Source organism: Furipterus horrens, unplaced genomic scaffold (assembly GCF_987537825.1).
Source record: "Furipterus horrens unplaced genomic scaffold, mFurHor1.1.pri manual_scaffold_3, whole genome shotgun sequence".
Taxonomy (NCBI): domain Eukaryota; kingdom Metazoa; phylum Chordata; class Mammalia; order Chiroptera; family Furipteridae; genus Furipterus; species Furipterus horrens.
Window position 1 is genome coordinate 168,282,776 of NW_028327173.1, and position 13,788 is coordinate 168,296,563.

At 38.4% G+C, this 13,788-nt stretch overlaps 2 pseudogenes; one reads left to right on the forward strand and one right to left on the reverse strand.

Annotated features, from left to right (window-relative positions):
* Positions 1 to 311: 311 nt before the first annotated feature.
* Positions 312 to 832, reverse strand: LOC150016662 (ferritin light chain-like; annotated as a pseudogene).
* Positions 833 to 6,115: 5,283 nt separating this feature from the next.
* Positions 6,116 to 6,614, forward strand: LOC150016663 (myosin regulatory light chain 12B pseudogene; annotated as a pseudogene).
* Positions 6,615 to 13,788: the final 7,174 nt, after the last annotated feature.

A 13,788-nucleotide genomic window follows, 5' to 3' on the forward strand; every position in this document is an offset into this window, starting at 1 on the left:
GGAAATATTCTACATCTGTGCTGTCCAATGTGGTAGCAACACATGGTTATTGAGCACTTCATATGTGACTAGCGAGGAAATGGTTTTTATTTAGTTTTATTTTAATTAATTTAATTTAAAGTCACATGTGACTAATGACTACTGCAGCAATACTAGTGTGTTTTTTAAATTATTTTTCCGCTGCAAAAAGCTTTATCGCTTCCATTTGGTCCATAGCATGGGAGAGGACTCCAGGGTTATTAAAAGACTGCCTAGTGGCTGCAGGCAGAGGCACAGGCACGATCTGACACCAGGGAATGCAGAAGGGACCCTCAAAGGCCTCTGGATTCCAAAGACTCCAGGTCATGCTTGAGGGTGAGCCTTTCGAAAAGATACTCACCCAGCCTGGGGACCAGTCTGCAGAGGTTGTCAGGTGATTGCCCATCTTCTTGATGAAGTGGTTCTCCAGAAAGCTGCAGAGATGGGGGTCCACATGGGCAGAACCCAGAGCATACAGATCCGAAAGGGTTGGGTTCAGATTCTTCTCCATGGTCATAGCAGCTTCCATTCTGTTGTGGGGTTTACCCTACTCATCTTGGGATAACTTCTGCAAGTCTTGGAAGAGGATGTGGCCACCATGCTGGTTTTGCATCTTCAAGAGACACTGGGCACCCTTACGCATCTTTTTGGCCAACTCAGGGAAGAAGTGGCCCACACACTCCAGGGCCACATAGTCACAGTTGAAATAGCCCAGAGAGAGGTAGGTGTAAGAGGCCCATAGGTGCAGGTTGACCAAGTAGTTGACAGCGGCCTCCAAGTGAGTGGAAAAATTCTGAGGCGCCTGGGAGCTCATGATTGCCAGGCAATTGGAGTTAAGCTCAAAAAAATGGTGTTGGATGGTCCTGGAGGCAGAAGATGGCTAAGTGATTCCAAAGGTTACAACTGGAAAAGAGGTTAGAAGGTGGTGGGAGGCTGGAAGAAGGGGCGTCCCTGGGTCTGTTTAGTTCAAACACTGTTGAAGCAAGAGATAGATCTACAGGACTGCTGAGGGCACTGCTGGCATACTAGCATTTTAAAAGCAGAGGAAAGTAGGCCAGCCATTAGTGACATTAGTGTTTGAGTCCTGGGTTCAAATCCCAACTCTCCTGTGTTATTAGCTTATAACCCAAGGAGAGACACTTAAGTTTGTTGTCTCTTTTTACACAGCTGCAAGATGGGCTAAGAATGTCATGGTGTTGTTATGATAGGTAATGTGGGTGGAGCCTTGGGTGAGAGGAAGGAGTCATTTATCAGTGCTCTCAATCAGCAAAACTGGCCACAAGTACCTGGGAAAGGCAGAGGAGGTCCAGGGGACACCACCTGTGTTGCCGAATTGCTGCAGTTGCATTTAGATCTCACATTTATAGTTCCGTTTACATTTGCAATGCTTTCATTAGAATCTTTCGCTTTTATTCTGAAAAGCAGACAAGGCAAAGACTATTAATTTGGTTTTGCAGATGAGAAAACAGAGAAAAGAAAAGAAATTAATTGCCTCAAAATATTACGCTGAGGAGTTAACAGAGGAGAGGACAGTGGCCTCAGCGGGTCAGGGACCAGGGCTTACCCTGTCCCAGGCTGCAGAAAAGTCCTCAAACCTGCACGTGGTGCAAAAAGCCTCTTCTCTATTCTGTTCCCTTCACCTTTCCAATCAGCGGTTAGTGTGATATCTGTCCTGGCGTTGACCTATTCACAAAACTGGGTAACAAAACTGTTCTCTGGAAGGCAGCAACTGTAATCTTTGCCATCAGAGAATCCCTTACTTGCCTCCCACATGACTGTGAAGAAATGCTTTTGTTCTTCTGCTATTTCATCCTTTCTTTGGCTCGGTTTTTAAAAGCTTGCTCCTCAGGCACTGAGAATATTTCAGCAGCTCTGGGCTTTACTCTAACCTTGGCACACCCATTTGTCCGTATCTTCATGCCTATAATTATTTAATTGTTTTCTTTTAATGCCTGTAAATAAGAACTCTGTCATCTGAGAAAGGATTAAGAGAAACAGAACCATAAAACTAAAACACAGGAATACCATTTTCCATCTCCTGGTGTACAACCCCGCCCCCTATTGACTGAAGCATGACAGTTTAAAACCACACACAAAAAATTCTTTACAGCTTCAATGAGGAATAATTGATGTATCATAAATTGCACTATTTAAAGCATACAATTTGATGTGTGTTAACATGTGTATATGCCTTTGAAACCACTACAGTCAAGATAACGAACATTTACATCACAGACGACTTTTCCATTTTAGGATCAAACAGGGTGAATGCTCCTAGTTGAAAACTATATGGTGGTACTGACCCCTGCAGGGCCATCTTTATTCCGATCTCTGTTTTCATTGGAGAGGCAGCTCTCCCTTTGACCTCTACGTGGCTTTTCCTCCTTTCCCACAGTTACAACATTCCTCATTCTATTTAAGGCCAACTCTTTCCCGGTGCTCTGTTTTTCATTCCATCCCCACTTGCCAGACACTTCCACTATGGAGCAAGTATCCCCTTTCCCTGCTGAATCGTCCACTTCTTATCTGCAGGCTCTTTTCAATCTTAAAAATAAATAAAAACAAGAACAAACAAAAAATCGAATGCCCTTTTCTGCCTCCCCATTTCTTTCTTCAGTCACTCATTGCTCTATGTCCCTCCCGTCTTCTGCTTATGGCTAAACTTCCAGAAATAGGTGTCCAAACTCACTCTCTCCACTTCTTCACTTCCTCTCTCTCTTTTAGGCCAATCTCCTGCCCCCACCAGGCAGACACTGTTTTTGAGCAGGTCACTGACTAACAACCTCCCTGTCCTTATCATACTGGGACACAGTTGACCACTGTATCCTTCACAAAATAGCCTGGTTGTTTTTACAAAAATAATTGATGCTTTTTTTTTTTTTAAAGAATCAAACAATAAATGAAAGCAGGAGGTTCCTCCTAGACTCGCCCTCTCTCACTGTGGCAAGAACCTTCACTGCTAGACAGCCACCCCATGCAGCTGCACAATGCACAGAGCAGCCTCAGGAAGTCCCAGAAATCAGTCACTGTAGACTTTTAACTTGGGGGAAATCCCTTAGTTGCTCTTATAGATACCATAGAAGCCAAGAGATTGTTATAAACAAATGCATAAGCAGAGAAGGGCCTGCATCCAGTAACTCTTCCATTCCTTTCCTAAGAGTTGCTTTAACTACCCTCCTAGAGATGACATGGTGGCTGGTTCTACATGACTAGTCCCTGTTGGCCTCTCCAGGCAGGAAGCCTGCCTGGTATTACTTTCCTGATAGCCACCTATTGTTTTCTCCTTCCTAAGGCTTATAACTGGAAGAATGACAGAAATGAAGCATATCAGCTGACCCACTGGCTTTACTGTTTTCTAAAAAATTATTATTCAATTTTGAGAGAGAGAGAGAAACATTGATTTGTTGTTCTACCCATTCCTGCTTTCACTGGCTCTTTCTTGTATGTGCTCCAACAGGTGACTGAACCCAACTGAGCTCCCTAGGCAAGGCCTGACCCAGTGGCCTTAAAGGCATACAGGTTTTTAGACACATACGCACAAAATTGTTCTCATGACCAATGTTTTTACCCAAGATAAAGTACAAAACAGGAAATAAAAATCACCGCTAAAATCCCACCACCCCGAGCAAGAGCCATAACAATTTTGGTGAGCATCCTTTAGACATCTCTATGCAGTATAGACACATAGAGGTGTATATATACAGTTTCACATACATGGGATTATAATTTACATGCTCTTCTATAATGGCTTTTTTTTCACTCAGAATATGCAATGGATGGATATCCAAGTTAATAACTATAGACTAACATCATGATTGTTCATGTTTGCCAACCATCCTGATGATTTACTCAATCAGTTTCCTATTGTTGGGCATTTAGGTTGTTTGTATTCTTTTTACCATAAACTACACTATGATAACCATCCTGTGTTCAGCTTTCTGTGTCTGTGCAACATTCTCCTCAGGCTAGTTTCTAGGGTGGACTAGCTCAATTCAGTGAAGTGTACATTTTACATTTTGATATAATTAGGCTTACTTCCTCCAGAAACATTATACCAATTTATTTTCCTAGGAAGCTTTGCCCCATTATCTCTAATATTGGGCTTTATCAATTCCTGGGTTTAGATGTGGTTTTGTAGATGGATTCAGTTTGTTGGATCAATGTAAATATTTTTATTTAATTAAGTTCATCTCATTCATATTTATTATTTTAATTATTGTGTATAGTTTTAGATCTGTAAGCTTATTTTCTTTTCTATTTTTATGCTTCCTTGGCACCGCTTCATTTTTTTCTCTCTTTCAGTAGATTTTCTGTATTTTCTTTGGATTTTTTTTCTTTCTGATAATTTTGAGGGTATTTTGCCTGTTTTTAGTTCTATAATTGGGCATTTGTACCTTTCATTAGATATACCTTTCTCAAAGAATACAGTATTTACTGATCTTGAATAATAAGCTAATCTTTATTTTAGGTTTACTTTGCCCTTATAACAACCCTATAGTAAGTAGGGTGTTTTCTTTCCTTCCTCCAACTAGCTCATACCTCCAGGCCTGGGTCATCTCATCTGAGTAATATGTGTACCCTTAAAATTCCTTTGGAAAGAAAAATCATACCCTGGTTCAACCTGAGCTCAGAGAACTCCCCCTGTCCAATTAGGCAATACTGATTATTTTTGTTTGAAACCATTAAATGTCCCTCTCTCAACTGACAGTATCCCAAAGGCATTATTTTGTAACCAGTCCAAGCTGCTCTGGTATATAGACCACATTTTCACATAGGTGATCCCATTATGTCCTCAGAACAAGCCTGTAAAAAGGCCTCTGATCTCTTACATTCATGACAAGAAAACTGAGGTTTAAGAAAAGAGCATGTGTGATTTGTTTTTGTGATCAGTACTCTGTGGGAGCTCTCAGCTGGTGTCCTTTGACTGATAGTCTCATTTTTAAAAAAAGGAAAGAAAGAAAAACAGCCCTGGCTGGTATGGCTCAGTGGATTGAGCTCCAGCCTGCGAACCAAAGGGTTGCTGGTTCGATTCCCAGTCAGGAAACATGCCTGTGCTGCAGGCCAGTTGGGGGCATGAAAGAGGCAACCACACATTGATGTTTCTCTTCCTCTCTTTCTCCCTCCCCTCCCCTCTCTCTAGAAATAAAATAAATATAAAAATTTCCTTTAAAAGTCAGAAGCAAGACGATCCAAAACACCAAACTGAAATTCTTTAGGCCTTGGTCAAAGAATATACTTTTAACTGGGTGCTAGTTAACTCATCTCTCTATTAAAAGTGGTTATATTTATGGAAAATTGTTTGAAGTATATAGAAGTCCATCTATCTCTCTAGATTAGCATTTTCTAAAGTGGGTCATTTGGACTTTATGCAGGATGTTAATAAGTGTTATGTAAAAAATGGGTATGGTCAACTAATGAGGGAAAACACTAAGTTAAAGTTGCTCCCAGAAATAGCTCAAAGGGTTGCTTTTAAAAGACTAATGTGCAGCATGAATCTATAAGAAGATATCATATGCAAACTTATTTGACTTCTATTAATAGCTAATAGGATACTAGTGTTCTGCGGAACATAATTTGGGAAATAATGATAGGTGAGAAATGGTTTTGCATCAAAACCCCACTAATTATTAATGGATGAAAGTAAGTTCAGGTATGCTAAGTATAAAGCAAAGTTTTTGAAATAAATAGAAAATATTTTATTTATTTGCTTTCAAAATTAAGAACAAAGATCATAAAACTCTATTTGAATGAGAAGGTGAATGGGTGTTTATTGATACTTACTCAATGTTGGCTATTTCATACACTTTATCTCAGGAACCAGACAAGCCTAGGGTAGGCTTCATTTCTCCACTTCACAGGTGAGGAAACTGAAGCTTAGAAAGGATAATAATTTGCTCAAGGTCCACAGTACTTGGAAATGATAAACTAGGACTTGAATCCCTGTCTGTGTGATCTGAAGCCTATATTCTTTCCTTTCTATCACTTTTCAAATAGATTATTTAAAAGTGTTTTTCACGTCACGGCACAGTCCACTGCTCATGGGAGTCCCTCATCATGTCCTGTAGGGCAGCCTGGGTTCTGGTGTCTGGTGGTGAATTAAACAGCCACCATGTCAAGCAAAAAGGCAAGGACCAAGCAACCAAGAAGCGCCCCCAGCAGGCAACATCTAATGTGTTCGCCATGTTTGACCTGTCACAGATTCTGGAGTTTAAAGAGGCCTTCAACATGATTGATCAGAACAGAGAAGGTTTCATTGACAAGAAGATTTGTGTGATATGCTTGCTTCTCTAGGGAAGAATCTAACAGATTTGTGATGCCATAATGAATGCAGCTCCAGGGCCCATACATTTCACCTCATAATGTTTGATGAGAAGTTAAATGGCACAGATCCAGGCGATGTCATTAGAAATGCTTTTGCTTGCTTTGATGAAGAACCAACTGGCACCATTCAGGAAGATTACCTGAGAGAACTGATGACAACAATGGGAGGTGGTTTACAGACAAGAGAGTGAATGAGCTGTACAGAGAAGCACCTATTGACAAAAACGGAAATTTCAATTACATTGAGTTCACGAGCTAAAGATAAAGATGATTGAAAGAACTTTAGCTAAAACCTTCCCATTACTTTGTCTTATTCTGTTTTATTTCCCCAACACATCCCCCACTCTCATAGACCTGTTGCATTTGACTTAGTTTCTTGCACAGCTTTGCCTCTTTATTTCGATGTATTTATTCTAGACTTTCTGCCACTTAGCACTTCTATAATGAGAATGAGGATGAGGTTGTAAATTGTGTTGAAAAAGAAATTGCAAGTAAAAATCAACAATGTGAAAAAATGATTGGAAAGTTAAGGAAAAGAAATAGAGAGACGATAAGGAAACAAAATGAGGGAAGAAAGAAAAAGAGAAAGAGCAAAAAAAGGGAAAAGAAGAAGAGGAACCAAGAAAGAATGCCTTGGTTGGTTTGCTTTAAGACAGAGACATGGAGTGTACAAAGCAAAAAGGTACAGAAATAGATGTAGATTTTAAAATTCAAACACAATTTCTAGAGTTTTACACACACAGATACACAGAAGCTGATTTTTGCACTGAGATATTCATTCCTATTTTCAAAATGTAGGCCTCTGAGGAGTGGTGAGAAATATTCAAAGTGATGAAAAGAAAAGACCTATAACCAAAATTAATCTACTCAGAAAAGCTATCATTTAGAATCAAAGGACATATAAAGAGCTTCCCAGGCAAGAAATAGCTACAGGAGTTCATCATCACCAAATCAATATTATGTGAAATGTTAAAGGGTCTTTAAAAAGAAGAATGGGAAAAAAAGGTTTAAAATATGAACAATAAAATTACAATAAATACATATCTATCAACAATTGAATCTAAAAAACAAAATAAACAGGCAGAACAGAAACAGACTTATAGGTATGAAGAACATTTTGACTATTGTCAGATGAGAGGTGGGTTGGGGGGATGGGTGAAATAGGTGAAGGGGTTAAGAGGTACTAATTGGAGCCCTGGCTAGGTAGCTAAATTGGTTAGAGCATTTATCATCCCCATATGCCAAGCTTGTGGGTTTGATCTCTGGTCAGGCACATACAAGAAGCAACCAATGAATACATGAATAAGTGGAACAACGAATTGATGTTTCTCTCTCTCTAAAATATCAATAGTTGTTTTTTTTTTAAAAGTATAAATTGATTGTTACAGAATAGTCGTGGGGATATAGAGTACAGCGTTGGGAATATAGTCAATAATATTCTAATAACTATGTATGGTGTCAGATGGGTACAAGATTCATCAGGATGATCATCTAGTAAGTTATATAGTATCTAAACACTAAAGTATGTACCTGAAGCTAATATAATATTGTATTTATGTCAACTCTAATTGAAAAATAAGCGATTTTTTAAAACTGAAAAAAAATGTATGCCTTTGAGTTACTAATCTCAAAAGTAAACATAGCTAAAAATTATCAGTTAAAATATTTTTATTCCTATCTCAATTTGGGAACTACAGATGTTCTTCAAATCATATATTCCTGAATTTGGGTTAGAAAAATCTCTACTGTTATTCTTGGAAAATAGAAAATGTAACATCCCATGGGAGAAAATCATTTCTGCCCTGACCAATGTGGCTCAGTTGGTTGGGCATCATCCTGCAAAGTGAAATGTCGCCAGTTTGATTCCCAGTCAGGGCTCCTGCCTGGGTTGCAGGTTCAGTCTCTGGTGGGGCGTGTACTCTCCATGCTTCTCTCTCATATCGCTGTTTCTCTCCCTTTCTTTCTCCCTCTTTAGCCCTCTCTCTAAAAATAAATAAATAAATTTTTTTTAAAAAGAAAGAAAATCATTCTCATCTTGAGGGTTTTTATGATATCACTAATAAAGACTTTTAAAACCAGGTGCTATTATTTAGATTATAAATCATGATAACTCATCTGATATTTGCTCTGTATATTAGATGGAATTAGGAGCCAAATCTGGCCTGAGAGTGGAAAGAAATTCTTTTTTCCTTTCCTAAAATATTAGGATTATACCTAGATAATATGCTTTGTGCAGCACCCAGAATGGTATTTAAACTTTAGTTTTTCAAAATGAGACTGTTGATTTTTGTTGTGGAGCTAGTGGATGATACCTAGTGATTTGGCTAAAGACACGTTAAAACAAAAAATTTGATAGAAAATCATTTTATTAAAATGAAGAATTAATGAAAATGATATCTTCTCATTTGTTTATGTATTTGTAACTTCTTAGGCACCATGGGGTGATTTTACAATATTTGCCTCTTTTCTTTTAAAATTTTAATTCCTGCTATAATTTCAACTAATTATTCTTTTAAAACTATTTGCAGGTTTGACAATGTTTATTAGTTCTCTTGTTCACCATTGCTTTTGGCACCAACTGCTTCCTTCAGATTTCATTTCTTTCTTCCTGAGTATATCCTTTAATAGCTCTTTCAGTAAGAACCTACAGAAAGTAAATTCTTAGTCTTTGTCTGTTTGTCTGGAAATATCTTGACTGAGAGAGTAGAAGTGTCTGATATTCTAGTCCAGTGACTTTCAACCTTTTCCATCTCATGGCACACATAAACTAATTACTAATTACTAAAATTCTGCAGCACACCAAAATTACATATTTTGCTGATCTGACAAAAAATAGATATAATTTTGATTCATTCACTCCAGATGGCTATTGTTGTGTTGGCTGTTGTCATTTTTTATTTAGCAATCTAAGGGAAAATAGGTAAGTTCCTCCTGCCTAGTCAGGTATTGCATGTTTTAAAAATTCTTGCAGCACACCAGTTGAACATCACTGTTCTAGGTCATTGTCCCTCAGCACTTTGGAGATGATATTCCAGTCTTCTGGAACCTATTGTTGCTCATGAGAAGTCTGCTGTAAGTCTAATAAACAGTCATTCCTTCAAAGGTAAGCTTTATCATCTCTCTGGTAGTGTTAAGATTTTTCTCTTTGATTTTGATCCTCCATAGTTTCTCTCCAACATGTCTAGGTGAGGGTATACAGTATTCCCTCACTTACCGCAGGTATTACATTCTAGAACCCCTGTGATAGATGAAAATCCACGAAGTAGGAACCTTACATTTATTTTAGTATTTATATACATTTTAAGGCTTTATAAACCCTTCCCCCACACTTACAAACCGTTCCCAGCCCCTTATTAACCTTTCCCACTCCCTTATTAACCTTTCCCACTCCCTTATTAATGTTTTCTACACTTTTATAAACACTACTTATGTTCTTAAACATATTCTACACTCTTAAACCTACGTAACTTTAACAACATACGTATACAGTACCACAAAATCCCGCGATATAATGAAAAATCTACGATAAATAATTAAATATAATATTTGTAAAAATCCCGCAATACAGTGAGGCTGAGATAAGTGAACCGTGATATAGAGAGGGACTACTGTATTGTTATTTTTCCTGCTTGACTGGTGGGTTTCTTCAATTAAAAAAAACAACAGATCTTTAAAATTTCACCCATATATCTCCAAATACTGTCTCTCCCCCAGTTTCTTTGTTTGTAACTCCTATTGAATGTATATGGGATCTTCTCATTCTATCCTTCATGCCTCTGACTTATTTTTAAATGTTCAAATCTCTTTATCTGTTTGAGATGTATTTTTGATGATTTTTTTATATATAGTTTTCAATTCATTAATTTCTTTCCAGTTATGTCTGATATACTGTGTAATCTGTGTATTAAGTGTTTTTCCACAATGGCTATATTTCCTGTTTCTGAAATTTCTAATTGATCCTTTTATCCTATTGTTATTTTTATATATTGTCCTGTTTTCCTATAAGGTATCTATTCCTGAAAAATTTTAAAGAAAGTTATTTTAAAATCTCTTTAGATTGTTCTGTTATCTTGAGTTTTGGAGGTACATTTTTCCTGTTTGTTGTTTCTGCTTCTCCCTGTTTTAATCTCCCTCTTAGTGGTTTATTTCCTTATGTGATATGTACATTTTGACTTTGAGCTTATCTGCAGCAGGGTGGTTTCTCATGGAGCTGTGTGCTGTGAATTTTGAAGATGTTTTCAACAGGTCAGTGTTACAGTTTGCTGCTGCAAGCCCTGCAGGTTTCACTAATTGTGGGAGAGTTTTTATGTTGAATTTTTAGTTCAAGATTTCTGGATCGGATGCCAAATTGTGTGTGGGTGTGTGTGGTTTCCGCCTAAGGATATATGAATAAATTAGTTCTTTTTTTTGTTTGGTGTTATATAGGCACAGAATTAGTAGAATGGACTTCAAGGTTTTAAAATACGTCTCATTTTTCTTAAAGCTGCTTTCAGTTCCGTATTTCAATTTTGTTTCGAAGCAGTAAAAATTGAGCACTTACCTTCATTCACTTATGTTGTTGTAAAAGGTAGAGTGTGTTGTTTTAAGTTAAATCAACAGTTCAATACTACAGGAGATTTTTTCATGCCTCTCTATTCGCTGTTGCTTTTTTCTCCTCCAGGGTGGAAGGCACTGAGAATTGAAGGATAGACTTCTTGTCTGTAATTTACAGACTTGATTAGACAGCACTGTGAATTATCCTTGCCTTGAATAAATCTTAATGATTCATTGCTTGTCCGGGAATTAGAAACTATTGATTCATGTTCTGTCCCAAGAGATGTTGCTTCTCTCTGCTAAAGGTGTATTATAAGGCTGGGTTGGGCTTCCCACTCTGCCAACAGGCAGCTCATTGCCCACTTTTTAATCTAGGGTGAAGGGAAATCTTCTTCAGTTCTGGTAGGTAAAGTTTTTATAAAGAGTTACATATATTTCCACATTGTTCTTTCAGATGTTACCCAATTAGACCAAACTTCCCAGAGATGTGAGAAATTTCTCTGTTATAAGAGAATATGTTCAATCCCTGGCTGGTGTGGCTCAGTGGATTGAGCACCAGCCTGTGAACCAAAGGGTTGCCAGTTTGATCCCCAGTCAGGGCACATGCCTGGGTTGTAGGCCAGGTCCCCTGTTGGAGGTGTGCAAGAGGCAACCATACACTGATGTTTCTCTCCCTTTCTTTCTCCCTTCCTTCCCTTCTCTAAAAATAAATAAATACAATCTTTTTTGAAAAAAAGTGCCTCCCGTTAACAAAAATGTGGCTAACTAGAAATTTTAAAATTAGTTTTGTGGCTGGCATTATATTCCTATTGAACAGCGCTGCTATAGAGTCCTGTGAATGGAGAAACCTGTAAGCACTCTAATAAGAACTTTTTTCAGTTTGTTGTTTTTCTCTGTACTTTCATCTATCTTTTTTTTCTTCAATGTCCTGATTTTTGGTATGAGTTAATGCTGTGCCACCACAGTGCACCCAAATGTAAAGGGGGTTGTATCTCACATGGGTGAGGTTTTAAGGACAGCATAAAAGGTGAAAATTGAATATAGTCAAAATTACCCTTGAAAATCCTTTAGGAAGGTCTCAAGCTGTCCCTGATACGCCATCTTTTATTAAGTCCTACCCAATTTTTTTCCAATATTAAGACAGATCACTGTTTCTTCAGGGAGACCAGTTGACGTAGTTGGTTTGTCTTTGGTGCCATGTTATAGCAAAATGCAAATCTTAAAGCCACAGTCACCCTCAGCAAAAGAGCTGCCTGCCTGGGAGAGGTGGCAGGAAATTGGGGTCCCTGCGGGAGTAGCAGATTTACACCTCTTCCTCACTTGCTATGGGTGGGGGGTGACATGCCTGCTTTATTTATTTTTCTCTCACCCCCCATCCATCTTTCTCTATTTCTCATGATTTGTTAAGTGCTTATAGCTGAATGTGCATACCTTAGCATGTAAAGATCTCTCTCTTCTCCAGTTCTAATATTCTGTGGACCCATGATTCTAAAGGTTCATAAAAAGCCAAAATGAGCTTGTACAACAATGTGAATGTAATTAATGCTACTAAAGTGTACTCTTAAAATGGTTAAAGCAGTAAATTTTATGTTATATGTAATTACCACAATCAAAGAAAAAAGTCATAATGAAGTATAATTACATTTGGTGGGTGGGGTAAAAATGTGGGACTTTGGAGTCAGGCAGAATTGGCAAGCAGAGATGTCAAAAGTTGGGTTCTCTGGAAAGCAGCCTCTGAGACTGAGGTTAGCATTTAGGACATTTAATTTTTTTTTAATGCTCTTGGTGTCAAGACCTATGGGAGGGGTAGGTGGAGTGCAGAAGTAGGTGCAGGGAGAAGTTGGGCTGTGCTGCAGGCTTGTGAACAGTCTCAGTCAGCCTCACAGGGAGCCCTGGAGCAAAGATGACCCTAGAGAATTGCTGAGCAGGAAATTAAAAAGGTCAGGCCTTAACACCCCTACTTCAATGGTGTAGGCTGTCCTGAGAAGGGTATAACCGTGGACGATGTGGCTCTCTGCTGCCAAGGCAGTTGCTGAAAGGCTGACAGCTAACAGCTATCTCCAAACAACACTACCACAGGTGGGGCAACAAGTTCTTCCTTGAAGGGAGATTCGCACAGTGCGTTCCAGATGTCACCACAGAATAGTTGTTTTTTTTACCCCCCAGCATCCGTTTCACCCTTCAAAACTGCAGCTGAATTCTGAGGAATTACTCCTTTTACAGCATAACGTTTTTCTATGGGATAGTAAATTACATGCCCTGCCCTCCTTCTGAAGTTAAAGGTCAACTGAAGTCTCTTTCCATGGACTTTGAATTTTAAACAATATGAAAGGATGAAAAAAAAATTCACACTTTCTGGACTACAGGATGGAATCTTTCTTGTTGCCTTGGTTCTAGCTGTTTTCTCTAACATTGTATGCATTCTGTGAGTTGCTCAATATCCCTCTAATTAATGTTTCTCTTTATTAAAATTTTTATTTATTGATTTAGAGAGAGAGAGGAAGGAAGACAGAGAGATCAATTTGTTGTTTCACTTAACGATGCATTCAGTGGTTGCTCCTTGTATGTGCCCTGACTGGGGATCAAAACCTCAACCTTGTCGTATCAAGACAACACTCTAAACAACTGAGCTACCGGCCAGGGCCAGTGCCCCCCTTTTATTGATGAACTTAGCTAATTTCTTTTGTTTGCAACTAAATAACCCCAATTGATACTGGCTCCACCACATTGAAGTGTTTGTTCTTGAGCAAGTCTCTCTGAGTCTCGGTTTTCACACCTTCAAATTTAGTACAATAAAGTCTATTTTGCAGGGTAAGGGATAGTATATTGGACCAGAATTGTAAATGATAATCTAAGGGGTTATAAAACTAATGCCGGCAGTTTCTGGCCCTCTAGTCTACACTGCAAGTTTCTCTA